The sequence below is a fragment of the Microcaecilia unicolor genome, chromosome 1, assembly GCF_901765095.1.
Source record: "Microcaecilia unicolor chromosome 1, aMicUni1.1, whole genome shotgun sequence".
Classification (NCBI taxonomy): domain Eukaryota; kingdom Metazoa; phylum Chordata; class Amphibia; order Gymnophiona; family Siphonopidae; genus Microcaecilia; species Microcaecilia unicolor.
Genome location: NC_044031.1, coordinates 307,240,192 through 307,254,579, shown reverse-complemented (window position 1 = coordinate 307,254,579; position 14,388 = coordinate 307,240,192). Strand labels below are relative to the sequence as shown.

Sequence of the window (14,388 nt, the reverse complement as noted above, 5' to 3'; positions counted from 1 at the left end):
ATTTTCAGCACTATTTGCTGTTTTAAATTCACTCTTGGGAAGGTCATGTGAATTTAAATTTGGACTATCAGAACCATAGGAGCCAACTTTTCAAAATGATTGGGGGTGCTGAAATTTTTTTTTACAGGTGGTGCATTCCCCGCCCCCTCCCTCCGCGTTCCAGCCCCCCTCTCCCTCCCTCAGAGTTCCAGTCCCTCCCGCCCGCCCACCCACCCTCCGAGTTCCAGGGGCCCGCCCTCCCTCTCTCGCTCCTTTCCCTCCCCCCTCCCTCCGAGTTCCAAGACCCCCTCCCTCCGAGTTCCAAGGCCCCCCTCCCTCCGAGTTCCAAGGCCCCCTTCCCTCCATCCGTCTGAATTTTAAAAGCCCTCTTCTTACCTCTTGTCAGTGAAAAGCATGCACTGCAGGCTCATCGGCGTTTCAGCCTTCCCTTCTGTCTCTCAGCTCTGGTCTGGTCCCGCCCTTGCGGAAACAAGAAATGAGGGCGGGACCAGAGCTGAGAGACAGAAGGGAAGGCTGAAGCGCCAACGAGCCTGCAGTGCACACTTTTCACTGATGCGAGGTAAGACGAGGGCTTTTAAAATTCAGACGGAGGGAGGGGGGCCTTGGAACTCGGACGGAGGGGGGCCTTGGAACTCGGACTCGGAGGGAGGGGTGGCCTTGGAACTCAGAGGGTAGTAGAGTAGTTTTAAAATTCTGGCTGGGCTGGAAGGGAACTTCCGGTCTGTAAAAGCACCCACGAAGTCGGCGCCTATGACCAGAACAAAGTTACTTGGAATTCACATATTAACAGCCACTGATAGAGATACTATTCTTTATTCAACTAACTCTAATACTATGGCATTGAGGAAGATGGTAGCAATGACAAAGCCAGGATTAATGTTTTGGTGAGGCTTGGAGCTACCATGCGTGAGGACTAGGCAGTACAGATGTCGATGCCACCTCCAGTTCTCCTGTCATTGGCCCGTGTTGCTACTGCTGAGTGGGCCTTATGCCAACATGAAGAGGCTGCAGCCCACCCACGGCTATACCCCTGGGTAGGGATTTTAAAAAACAAAACAAAAAAACAGGAAGATGAGCATCCAGACTCCACTTATCTTCATGAGTTCTTTTAAATGGCTATCAAATTTCCTCATACACTGTCAAATATAGGAAAGCAAGAGTCAAAGGGTTGCTGTGGGATGAAACAATGCAAGGGTTAAAACAGAATCTCATTTCAATGCTTTGTGAAGGTCCAAAAGACAAACAAACCACTTCAACAGAACTTACAGTGGGGGAAATAAGTATTTGATCCCTTGCTGATTTTGTAAGTTTGCCCACTGACAAAGACATGAGCAGCCCATAATTGAAGGGTAGGTTATTGGTAACAGTGAGAGATAGCACATCACAAATTAAATCCGGAAAATCACATTGTGGAAAGTATATGAATTTATTTGCATTCTGCAGAGGGAAATAAGTATTTAATCCCTCTGGCAAACAAGACCTAATACTTGGTGGCAAAACCCTTGTTGGCAAGCACAGCGGTCAGACGTCTTCTGTAGTTGATGATGAGGTTTGCACACATGTCAGGAGGAATTTTGGTCCACTCCTCTTTGCAGATCATCTCTAAATCATTAAGAGTTCTGGGCTGTCGCTTGGCAACTCGCAGCTTCAGCTCCCTCCATAAGTTTTCAATGGGATTAAGGTCTGGTGACTGGCTAGGCCACTCCATGACCCTAATGTGCTTCTTCCTGAGCCACTCCTTTGTTGCCTTGGCTGTATGTTTTGGGTCATTGTCGTGCTGGAAGACCCAGCCACGACCCATTTTTAAGGCCCTGGCGGAGGGAAGGAGGTTGTCACTCAGAATTGTACGGTACATGGCCCCATCCATTCTCCCATTGATGCGGTGAAGTAGTCCTGTGCCCTTAGCAGAGAAACACCCCCAAAACATAACATTTCCACCTCCATGCTTGACAGTGGGGACGGTGTTCTTTGGGTCATAGGCAGCATTTCTCTTCCTCCAAACACGGCGAGTTGAGTTCATGCCAAAGAGCTCAATTTTTGTCTCATCTGACCACAGCACCTTCTCCCAATCACTCTCGGCATCATCCAGGTGTTCACTGGCAAACTTCAGACGGGGCCGTCACATGTGCCTTCCGGAGCAGGGGGACCTTGCGGGCACTGCAGGATTGCAATCCGTTATGTCGTAATGTGTTACCAATGGTTTTCGTGGTGACAGTGGTCCCAGCTGCCTTGAGATCATTGACAAGTTCCCCCCTTGTAGTTGTAGGCTGATTTCTAACCTTCCTCATGATCAAGGATACCCCACGAGGTGAGATTTTGCGTGGAGCCCCAGATCTTTGTCGATTGACAGTCATTTTGTACTTCTTCCATTTTCTTACTATGGCACCAACAGTTGTCTCCTTCTCGCCCAGCGTCTTACTGATGGTTTTGTAGCCCATTCCAGCCTTGTGCAGGTGTATGATCTTGTCCCTGACATCCTTAGACAGCTCCTTGCTCTTGGCCATTTTGTAGAGGTTAGAGTCTGACTGATTCACTGAGTCTGTGGACAGGTGTCTTTCATACAGGTGACCATTGCCGACAGCTGTCTGTCATGCAGGTAACGAGTTGATTTGGAGCATCTACCTGGTCTGTAGGGGCCAGATCTCTTACTGGTTGGTGGGGGATCAAATACTTATTTCCCTCTGCAGAATGCAAATAAATTCATATACTTTCCACAATGTGATTTTCCGGATTTAATTTGTGATGTGCTATCTCTCACTGTTACCAATAACCTACCCTTCAATTATGGGCTGCTCATGTCTTTGTCAGTGGGCAAACTTACAAAATCAGCAAGGGATCAAATACTTATTTCCCCCACTGTATAAGTAGTGAACAATTAACAAGCTTCTGCAATAGGCAGCTAGAAATGTTTTGTTTAGTTTCCTGTGTCATCATTTCCAGGAATGTTGGTTTTATTCAGGTTTAACTGGCCGTTTGGGGGAAGCAATGTCATCAAGCAATGTCGTTAAGACAGCACACTTTGGGAAAGAGGGCAAAACAGCGTGCACTAGCACTGGCCGTTATCATCTGTTAACACATGGGACATGAGACATGTTCCATGTCGTTGCAAACAGTCCAGCACAGACGGCAAGTCCCTAAACCAACACACAAAATAGAATTAAAATTAAATAACCAAAAATGATCCCTCTTAAATGAAAACAGATCTCATATATATATATATCCATCAATATACTACCATATGTTATCTTGGTGTTCAATACTAATCTGCCATGCAGGTGTGTGTTGGATAAACACTATCCCATTATCTCCATGTCTGTATTTGACAGCATGTTCAAGACAACTGCCAAAGATGTATTTGCTACTTTGCATTAAAAGGCTATTCCTGCATAAAACATCGTCAAGAATCACTTCCTAAAAACCAAAGAACTTCATAATATGTAGCGACTCATAAATTACAAACACTAGTTTCCTAGAGCTGTGAAATCAAACCATATTGGTAAAAAGTTCACTTACTATTATGTGCTCAAATCACAAAGCAGTACTCCGTTACTGAAGGTGGAAAAACCTATTGTGATGTCAAATGATGCTTATATACATCATTTCCGGTTCAAAGTTCAGGAGAACTCACTAGAAAGTGATAACTTCAATTTGTCAAAAAGCAATCAAAAAGGTGTGTGTAATCAAGGCAAAAAAAATATACATATATATATATAGTGGCACACATTGATATTCACAAATTGGAAAAGAACTAATATTGTGTCAAGTCTATAACCTGTAATTTTTGCGTTGTACGCTAAAATAACATAAATAGTTTGGTATATGTCAAAGAGAAGAAAACTCTTAATTAACCCATAACAATTAGGAATTAATCAGACCTAACGTGAAGCAGTTTGAAAAATATGCAAATGCAACCAATCCAATTATTCCTCCATTAACAATTGTGAATAAACTATATGTTGCAAAGAGATCAGAAAAGTCCATCCTTATTCTGCAGTACTAAATGTCACCATGCAAATACTGTACAGTCTTGATTACCCAACCTTCGTTAATCCGATCATCCGCATATCCGACAACCCCCCCCCCCCCCCCCCCCCCCGGTGACATCATGACATTTCCATTAAAAATCTTTGTTTGAGAACAATTTTTGAAAATTGGGAACTCTATGCTTTTGTTTATGCATTGTTTGAGGGGTTCATACAGTGCTTTCCGTATTATCTGACTTTTCTCTTATCCGACAATGGGTCGGTCCTGTTTATGTCGGATAATCGAGACTGCACTGTACTCATTCTTTAGCTTGTGTGCCTGTGGCAATCAGCGCAAGGTTAAAATCCATTTCTTTGTACGTTTGGTTATTACGGGATAATTTAATCAGGAGCACTGAGAGCTCCTTTGCTATCCTCAGGCAGTGAGGCCCTGATGTTCAATAGTAAATTCAGGCGTCATTAGCGCCATACTAGTGCCCGCGTTTGCCTGTGCAGAATATTCAGAGGCCTGGAGCATGGGAACAAATGAGCGCGCATACAAACAGCGTAAGTAACATGCAATGTAGACAAGCTCGTGTTAATGCAGTCAATTTTGCACCCGAAACAAAACTGCCTTACTGCTGCAAAAAATAACGCCAGGTCGGAGCAGCCGTTAGGCTGTTGGAAGAGAGGATTTCTCATGATTCGCATGCTTCTATCGTGATTCTTTCTGCAAGACCTGCCCCTTTTCAAGCAGAAGGAAGTCCGTGTAAGCCCTTAAGTGCTGGTCGTGAGAAACAGCTGACTCAAGCGAAAGCACATATTGACGTCTATTTTCTCCATCTAAATATAAGCGTCTAAGCTAAAAATAAAACTTATATTTAGGCTGCAGAAAACAGACGTCAATGTGTGCTTCACATTCGGGTTTTACTAGGCGCATGTGCACAGGAGCCAAGCTTACCGCGGAACTCTTCTGCGCATGCGCCAGCACAATCCTCACATGCCAAAGCATAATTCTCCCACCGAACTCCTTGTTTGCGGCCCTATATTTGCATCTCATTAGCTTTGAGCATTAGGGCATTGTTCTTTTGCACTGTTCTGGCAGTATTTTTACAGTGCTATTCGGGACATCACTGGAGTTTTGAGCATCAGGGTCTGAATGAGGTAGGAAGCACTCAGTACCAACTAAAAAGCCTGCCTCTGAAGTTTAGTTTACCTTACTAATTTTCTAGACCACTCTTGGAAGGAGGAGACCACAGGTAAGCACTTTGTAACCTGCAGGGAGGATTGGTATACAGAGAATGGAAAGCAAAGCCTGGATGGAAGTATCCACCACGAATGCATAATATGATTTGAGGTCTATAAAATCCAAACAGACAGATGATCAAAAGCCACGCACTGTTCCAAACAGCGCTCTAAAATAGCGCTGGAACAGCACGGGGCTTTACTGCACCGATAATCAGAGATAATTGCATGCAAATTTAAGCACGCAATTATCTCTGATCATGGGCAGTGGCGTACCAAGGGGGGGCAGTGGGGGCGGTCTGCCCCGGGTGCACGCCGCTGGGGGGGTGCCGTGCGCGCCTGTCCTTCGTTCGTTCCATGCTCCCTCTGCCCCGGAACAACCTGTTCCGGGGCAGAGGGAGCATGGAACGAACGAAGGACAGGCACGCGCGGCACCCCCCCCCCAGTGGTGTGCACCCAGGGGGGGGTTCTTTCGCAGGGGGGGGTGTCCTTTCGCCAGGGGGAGGGTCGTGCTGCATCCAGGGGGGGCGCTGCACCTGGGGGCGGGGCACATCGGCAATCCGCCCCGGGTGTCAGCCCCCCTAGGAACGCCACTGATCATGGGGTAGAAGTTCGGGAGAATTGTGCCTGAGCATGCGCTCAGCACAATCCTCCCACACTTGTTTGACAGGTCTGGGCTGTCAAAAGCCCAAACCTGTCAAACACAGGGACTGGAGGTGTGTGGGACCACCAGGCCCCAACTACCCCTGCCTCGAGCAACAGGGGCTGGAGGTCCAACAGAACTTCAGTCCCCCCGACGATCCCCCCCTCCCCCAGGTTCAGGGAGGTCTGGAGATCCGGTGGGTCTCCAACCCCCCTAACTCCCCACAACATGTGCAACCAGTCCCTGGTAGCCGAGTGGGCGACCAACCCCCCCCCCCCCCCTAGCGACAGGGGGGGCTCAAGGTCTGCTGGACTGTTGGTCCCCCCTGACGATCCTCCCCTCAGGTTCAGGGAGATCCGGTGTATCCTAAGATACACTGGGCAGGGCCGGGTGCCGCCATTTTGCGGCGTCGAAGAAAGAGGAGGGAGGCAGGCTGCCTCCCTCCTCCGACCCACAAGGTAGGGGGGTAGGGAGTGGGTAGGCAAGGAGAGGGGGCAGATTGATCACTGGACCACCAGGGACCCTTTGCTGGGGGGTTGGAGACCCACCGGATCTCCAGCCCTCCCTGAACCTAGGGGGGAGGAATCTTCGGGGGGGGACCGGCGGTCCAGCGGACCTCCAGCCCCCCTGTCACTGGGGGGGGGGGGGGGGGGGGGTTGGTCACCCACTGGGCCTAACATTCCGTTTGCTTTTTTGGCCACCAACGCACACTAGGCAGAAGATTTCAGCATACTGTCTCCAGTGACACCTAGATCTTTTTCTCGAGTGTTGACTCCTAAGGTGTACCCTAGCATCAGGTAACTGATTCAGATTATTCTTCCCAATGCACATCACTTTGCATTTGTCAACGTTAAATTTCATCTGCCATATGGATGCCCTGTCTTCCAGTTTCCTAAAGACTTCCTGCAATTTTTCACAATCCACATGTATTTTGACAACTTAGGGCCCTGTTTACTAAGGCATGTTAGCATTTTAACGTACCGACAATTAGCGCGTGTGTGTTAACCCTGTAGCTGCCTATAGGGATATTGTAGGTGCATACACAGTTAATGCGTGTACATGGTTAATAAGCGTTAAAAACACTATAACGCCTATAATGCCTAAAACGCCTATAACGCAGTTTAGTAAACAGGGCCCTGTGTCATCTGCATAGTTTTGTGTCATCTGCAAATTTAATCACCTCGCTCGTCGTTCCGATTTCCAGATCATTTATAAGTATGTTAAATAGCACTGGGCCCAGTACAGATCCCTGCAGCACCTCACTATTCACCCTCCTCCACTGAGAAAAATGGCCATTTAACCTTACACTCTGTTTTGTGTCCAACAACCAATTCCTAATCCACAGAAGGCACTAACAATAGACAACATGAATGCACCCCAAGATTGTTTTGGGAAGCTGGGAAGTTGGTCTTACCGTCTTAGGGGGCAAAATGATTTCATATCTGAAGTACTGCTATAAGGCTTTAAATCGCCCAAGCAGATGCATGAAGCGAGTGTTCTCTGCTCGTGGCCAAATTTTTTTACCAGATAAACATCCTTCCTCCTATTTTCACCATTGGATCCAACCTATTGATAGATTAATTTTACAAAACTCGAAGGCAACTTCAAAAAAATAGTAAGTCTGAAACTTTAGTTATGCCCTCCCCAGTGAAATGAGGCCCAAGTCTAAGCCGAGCACACCTGAAAAAAATGGCACCGAAACCTGCTGAATCTCAATTTGAATTACTAATTAGAGAGATGTGTTCCTTCAAAGAAATCATGTTGGAACAAATTAAGGTAACAAAATTAGTTCAGTCAGAAATCGAGACTTTAAATACTCAATTTACAGATACTTGGAAACGCAGATTATTTAGAACAATCATGAGGTTTTGCGACTAAATTACAACTACTTGGCAGTATGATCATGACATGCACTTACTACAAAAGGACTTGGAAGACTTATCAAATCAAAATTGGTGTAGTAATATAAGGATACTCTGTCTTCCAGAAGGTTCTGAAGGCTCAGACCCCCATCGATTTTTCAACTGAACTGCTTCCTAAGCTAATGGATCTCAAACTTTCCACACCACTGGAACTTGAAAGAGCCCATTGCGTACCATCAAGGCCCTGTCTCCTTGGCAAAACATCCAAGGCAGATAGTGGCTAAAATGCTAAGATTTTAACAAGCTCTTGTGATTTAACTGCCGCCAAAAGTCATCCTCAATTCTTATATCAAGGCAGACAGCTTCTGGTAGTTCCAGATCTGGCCAAAACTACTGCAGCATGCCAGAAGGAATTTTTACAACTTCGACAATCTCTAAAGAATATTGGAGCTAAGTTTGGTCTGCTCTACCCGGCTCGAATGAGGGTGACACACAATAACCATCCTCACATCTATCAGGATCCCATTGAGCTTTAAATTTTCCTGGACTCAATTTAAATAGATGTAAGTCACTGCATTTTAAAATGCATCTACTGCGAAGATTTGTCTCCATTCAAGGATTTTCATCTCTTTGGATATTGGAGCCTTTCATTTAGCAGTGCCGTTTATTATAACACTTGTCTGTTTAAATGATCTCAAAATATTGTCTAATTCTGATTTTTAAAGGACATCAGCTCTGGCCACCTGAGAGTAATGTGCTGCCTTCATAGGTTCCCTCGGACTGAAGTCCAAAACACACCCATGATATCTTTTCCAATTCTTGTTTTACCAGCGTGAGCCCTGCCTGTTGCAGTAGCTCATTATACTGGCTTTCTGGAGGAGACAAGAGAGTTATTGTTTAATCTCATCAATAGTATTTGCATATCTGTTCTTCACATGTCTGTAATGTTTTTTACAGTATCATCTTGCCTTAAAATTTCAGTGCGCTACGATGGCTGATTTGCATGCTGTTGCTTTTAATGCCAGTTGGTTAAATTACCATATAAAAAGAAAGAAAAGTTAATAATTTGGGGTCCTTTTATCAAGCTGCAGTAAAAAAAGAGTCCTGCAGTAGCAGTGGGGAATGTTTTTCCCCGTACGCCAGGGCCCTTTTTACCGCAGCGGGTAAAATGCCCAAAAAAACACATGGCCATGCAGTAAGATTACCCTTCCCATGTTGGCCATGCGGGAGGAGCACTCACTGTCACCCAGAGTTGGCGGGAAGGGCTCCCATACTACCCTGGTGGTAACCAGGCAGCATGCAGTGCTGCTGGGTAACCCTCTGTGGTATATATATTTTTTTTAATCCAGCAGCGCCGGAAATGGCATGCCCTGGAGGTGGAAATACCGCCAGTGGACGCATTGGGCTGGCAGTAGTTCTGGGTTGCTGCAAGGTAACCCTTTAGTAAAAAGGCCCCTTAAAATCTTTACAACCTGATTGTTTTGGGGGGGGGGGGGGTTGTTACAGGAAACATCACCTGCAGACTGTACCAAATTTAATATTCCAGGTTTCACTAATCATTTTTTCTCTCCAGCCATACACAAGAAAAGAGGCGTTTCTGTCTTAATTAAATCCAAGTTAAATAATCATGTTAAACATTTATCTGATTCTGATGGCAGATGGTCTTTAGTTTGTGCCAGTATAAATTCTCAAGTTTACACTTTCCTAAATGTTTACGCACCTGTTATTGACTCTCCAGATTTCACTAGATCTCTGTACTTCACACTCTTAAAGCACCAAAATGGTTTGTTAATTATTGGCAGAGATTTTCATCAACCTCCTGATATTTTTCTTGATAGAACATCAGCATGCAGACCCTCCAAATACAAAACTTTTAATTGAATTTCATAATTTTATCACCAATGCAAATTTCATGGATGCTTAGCGATTACTCCATCACACAGACAAAGATTATACTTATTCACCCCCAACAATACTTATGCCAGAGTGGATTAATTTCTTATTTCTGCCTCTCTTTTCTCTATAATTACTAAATCCATTATATACCCTATCCATTTACCCAATCATGCTGCTGTATCACTGTCCTTGAGATCATATCTTCCAACTAAACGGGGGGGGGGGGGGGGGGGGGGGGGGGAATTCATTAAGCATGGCTAGGGCTTTAAGTCAAGTTAATTGGCCCTTAACGTGACAAACAGCCCTAATGCTGCTTTTCTAAAAATAGTCTGCACTATTTAAGTCGCTGCACGTTATGGATGAGATGCAAAATAAGCAAATGCATGTTTTGCGTCTCATTACTATGCAAATGCCCCAACACAACTTGCAGTGATACACTGCAAGTTGCATTAGGACCTAAAAATCACAGTAAAATAATTCTTTAGCTGGGGTTATTTTACCATCTGGGAGCTCTGGGCTGCAAAGTCATGGCCAGATGCTCCCAGGTCAATAACTGAAGGCCCCCCCAATGGCAAGCTACCCCCACCCCAAGATTAATGGTCCAGGGTGGGGGTCTTGGAGGTTCTGGTTTGGTCTTCGGGTAGGAGTGATGCCCAGTCACTCCAGCTGAGTTCAGCACCACCTTCAAAATAAAGTATATAAATGTTGCTGTATTGGGACAGACAGAAAGTTCATCAAGCCCAGCATCTTGTTTCCAGCAGTGGTCAAAACAGGTTACAAGTACCTGGCAAGATCCAAAAACAGTACAATACATTTTATGCTGCTTATCCTAGAAAAAAGCAGTGGATTTTCCCCAAGTCCATCTTAATAATGGCTTATGGACTCTTCTTTTAAGAAGCTATCCAAACCTTTTTTTAAACCCTGCTAAGCGAACTGCTTTTACCACATTCTCTGGCAATTAATTCCAGAGTTTAATTACATATTGATTGAAGAAATATTTTCTCCGATTTCTTTTACATTTACTAATTTGTAGCTTCATTGCATGCCCCTAATCCTAGTATTTTTGGAAAGAGTAAACAAGCGAGCACTCATTATTTTATATACCTCTATCAACTGAAGAGCCCTAGTTGCTTTAGCCTTTCCTCATAGGGAAGTTGTCAAGTCCCTTTATTATTTTTGTCGCCCTTCTCTGTACCTTTTCTAATTCTAATGGCAGTGGAGGAGTGGCCTAGTGGTTAGGGTGGTGGACTTTGGTCCTGGGGAACTGAGTTCAATTCCCACTTCAGGCACAGGCAGCTCCTTGTGACTCTGGGCAAGTCACTTAACCCTCCATTGCCCCATGTAAGCTGCATTGAGCCTGCCATGAGTGGGAAAGTGCGGGGTACAAATGTAACAAAATTAACAAAAAACAAAACCCCTAGTGGTAGTATCTTGCTACTACTGCTAGGGGGTCACATTCCATATAAGGAAATATTGGGCATCACTCCTGCCTGAAGACCCCCACCCTGGACCACCAATAAATGAGCTCCCAGATTAAGTACACCAAATCCAGGACAAATAGACAAACAAATCAATCTTCTACCCACCCCCCCCCCTCCCACCGCACACCTATTCTCTACTTAACTCATGATCAGTAATTCAGTGCCTTATGCGGCACAGCTGTCCATACAGTGGGAGCCTACTTTTACGTAATCTGCATGAAGGTATTCTTGGGGGCACAGTTGTCATATAAAGATCAGCTAAGCACCTATTTATGGGTTTAGGGGCCTGTGGAGGTCATTTTCGAAGATGTCTCAAAACGGCCAAATACACATACATCTGCTGAAAATTGTGATTTTAGAAAAGGAAGAATATGGACATTTTCTACTGAGTTCATCCAAATAATGAGGGGGCGTATTTTTGGCATGTTTTGGGAGGGACTGGGGCAGGCCCAAAATTAGGACAACTTTCAGCGATAATGGAAAAAGAACATATGACCAAGTCTAAAAAGAAGTCCATTTTTATCTAGACCTGTTTCAATCACATCCAAGTAAAAAAAAAAAAAAAAAAAAAAAGATACTCTGAATGACCACTGACCAATAGATAAAGGCTTGACCCCTCCTTAATCCTCAAATGGATGCTTTCCCCCTCTCACCCCACTAAGAAATGAAACTGAAAGGGGATACCCAACACTATGACAGCATCAGGTCTTATGTTCACACCAGTGTTGCCAGGTGGGCGGTTTTACCGCCCAATTGGGCGGTTTTCTGCGACCCACCGCGGGAAATTTTTGCCGGCGGCGGGTCGCGGTTTTTTGGGCTTCTTTTTTTTCTTTTCCGCGGTTTTCTCGGCCGCGGGGGGCGGGGTTAGTGACATTCTGGGCGGGGCCAATGACGGGGGAGGCGGGGCCGGTGACGGGGGAGGCGGGGCCGATGACGGCGGGGGCGGGGTTGATGACAGCGGGGGTGGGGGTGTCAGGGGCGGGGTTTGAGTTTGGGCGGGTTTTGGGCTGTTTTTAGGCTGGATTGGGTGGGAAAAAAATTTTCCACCTGGCAACCCTGGTTCACACGCAAAAGAGCAGCAAGCAGCTCCCTGAAGTAGTCTAGTGGTCAGTGTACTGGACTGTGAACAAGGGGATCTGGGTCCAAAACTCATTCCCCCTAGTGCATTTGTGGTGGAAATTGTGAGCACAAACCACCAAATTACCTACGTAGCCTAAATATAAGAGACCCCTGCAAGATGGAAGGTGATTGTAATGGTGTACAGTTAGGTACAGTAGGTTTAATCTGTTCTTGGATTGCTCACAATACAAAATAAAGGAGTTATGGTGGGAATTGTACCTGTTTGCCATTGTTTAAAGACCACTGCACTAACCACTAGGCTGCCCCTCTGATCTGCAGAGACATCTGTGTGGCCATTTCTCTCAAAACGATGGGAGACAGACGTTCGAGTGCTTGTTTTTTTTTTTTTTTGTATTTATAAGTTGAATGTGTCAGTTTGGAAAATGGCTCTTGTTAGATGTCTTCTGTGCAAATACGTCTATCTTAGAGCCATTTTCAAAAGTGAAACCTAGGCAGTATAGTAAGGGAGGACGGCACCCCTGCCACTTTGCTACGCCACTGTTTACCTCCATTCTCTCTCCCCAGCATGCACTGCATACCTGAAATGCTAGAGTCCCAAAATCCCACCAGCAGAGACTCTCCTGCCCACTGCCTCCCTCCCCCCCCCTCCCCCGGCAATGTTCAGTTTTTGTACAACCAAGCACAGGGGACGGGCCTCTCTTGCACATGCTCAGTCATACAAAAACCAAGCATGGGGGGGGGGGAGGGGGAATGGACTACATGGTGTGCAAGTAAGAGGGCTTCCGATGGCAGGGCTTGGGACCCCTGACAGTCAAGTGCCTCAATTTTGGGGGAGCCTAGGGCACCCTCCCGGTCCCCGCCAAGACGGTACCTGGGGCTGTCCACAACCCATCCCCTCTTACTATGCCACTGGATCCAGATCTTTTTCCTATTCAAAATGCCTCAAGTTGGGACTTTTTTGGGGACATAATGAGCTTAACATCCCAGTTCTGACTAGATGTTTTTTGAAAATGCCCCTCCACGTGTCTTTAGCCTGACAATACTTGCAACAATCATGGGTGAAAATGGACCCTGTATGGGTGTCGGTCTAAATGTGCGCACAAATTTTATTAATAAATGCATATTTCATGACTCTGTCCAAACTCCTCCTGCTGCTCCTACCCTCAGGTTGCATAAAATAAGCATTAACTATTATACAGTAATTTAACCCCTGAGGCAAATTTTATAAAAGCCCTTTTCCATAGGTAAAAAGTGGGTTTATCCATGGGTAAAAGTTTTATAAAACTATCCAGAATTCAAGTTACCGTATTTTTACACATATAGGACAAAGTTCTATATATGGTGCCAAACAAATGAGTGCTAAATGCTATACTATAAACGGCACTCTGAGTTGGACCCCTTTTACAGAACAGCGCCTAATGCCAGGATCCGCACTTAACTTTTAGGCAAGGATTTACACCAACTAAGGCCTGGTGTAAATCACTGGAACAGTGCACACAAATTCTTGGAATGCTCCTGCCCCTCCCATAGCCACACCTCCTTTTCAGATCTGTGCTCTAGAATTTGTGTGTACATCTTTATAGAATACTAGTAAAAAAAGGCCCGTTTCCGAAACCAATGAAACGGGCGCTAGCATGTGGTTTTTTTTTTGTGTGTGTGTGTATGTGTCACAGAGTTATTTTGTGTGTGTATGTGTGTGTGTGTGTGTGTATGAGGGTGCGGTGTGTGTGCAGGTTGTTGATGTGTGTCTTTTTTTGTTTTGTTTTTTTGCTTGGGGGTTGGGGGATGTGCTGTGCTGGCAAAGTGGGTTGGATTGGTGTGTGGCTTTGAGGGTGTGTTTCTGTTGTATTGTGTGTGTGTGGTTTTGTCTGTCAAGGAGGTTTGTGGAGGGGGGGTCTTTCTGTTGGTGAAATGTAAATGTGGTTGTAGGGGGGTCAGCCTTTGTTGAGTGTTGTTTTTTTTTCCATGTTTTTTTTTTGTGTTGTGCTGAGGCAGCAGTGTTGTTTTAGATGGGCGAAAGGTAGAGGAGCACGTTCTTTGTCTGTTGGTATTTTTTGGCCATTTCAGGGCTGCTGTAGGGGAACGCTGGAAGAGAAATGTGCTGTTGGAAGCAGCGCCATCTTTTTCCATTGGGATGGGGTTCTGGGCATCCTGGAGGTGGGTGACGGCTTGCCTGAGGACGGGGATGGTTGTTTTAAGATGGCGGAAGGGAGAAGAGC

The 14,388-nt window shown here is 45.5% G+C and overlaps 1 protein-coding gene across 1 annotated transcript in view; it reads right to left on the bottom strand.

Annotated features, from left to right (window-relative positions):
• Positions 1–14,388, bottom strand: part of GCAT (glycine C-acetyltransferase) — an 82,921-nt gene that overhangs the window by 56,966 nt on the left and 11,567 nt on the right. The window lies entirely within an intron of this gene.